Below are 318 nucleotides of genomic sequence, written 5' to 3' on the forward strand. Positions count from 1 at the left end.
TCCAGGTCGTCAAAAACCTCGTAAACGAAACATGGTCCACTCGTCATCGGCGACGCAGCGCCCGTCGCATCCTCATCGACTTATCGCTGCAACTCGCCCCAACCGGCGAGGCGAGCGGCACTTATCACAACTCCGATAAATCTTGTAACTAACTACATTCTAATGCGAACTTTATAAAAACAAACTTGGCTAATACTTTTATACTGATGTTAAATGTCGAGCGAGAGAAACGAATAAAAATAAATCTCGAAAATAATAATAATAATAACAATAATAATAATAATAACAATAATAACAATAATAATAATAATAATAATA

The sequence above is a fragment of the Ceratosolen solmsi genome, unplaced genomic scaffold, assembly GCF_000503995.2.
Source record: "Ceratosolen solmsi marchali unplaced genomic scaffold, CerSol_1.0 scaffold45, whole genome shotgun sequence".
Classification (NCBI taxonomy): Eukaryota; Metazoa; Arthropoda; class Insecta; order Hymenoptera; family Agaonidae; genus Ceratosolen; species Ceratosolen solmsi.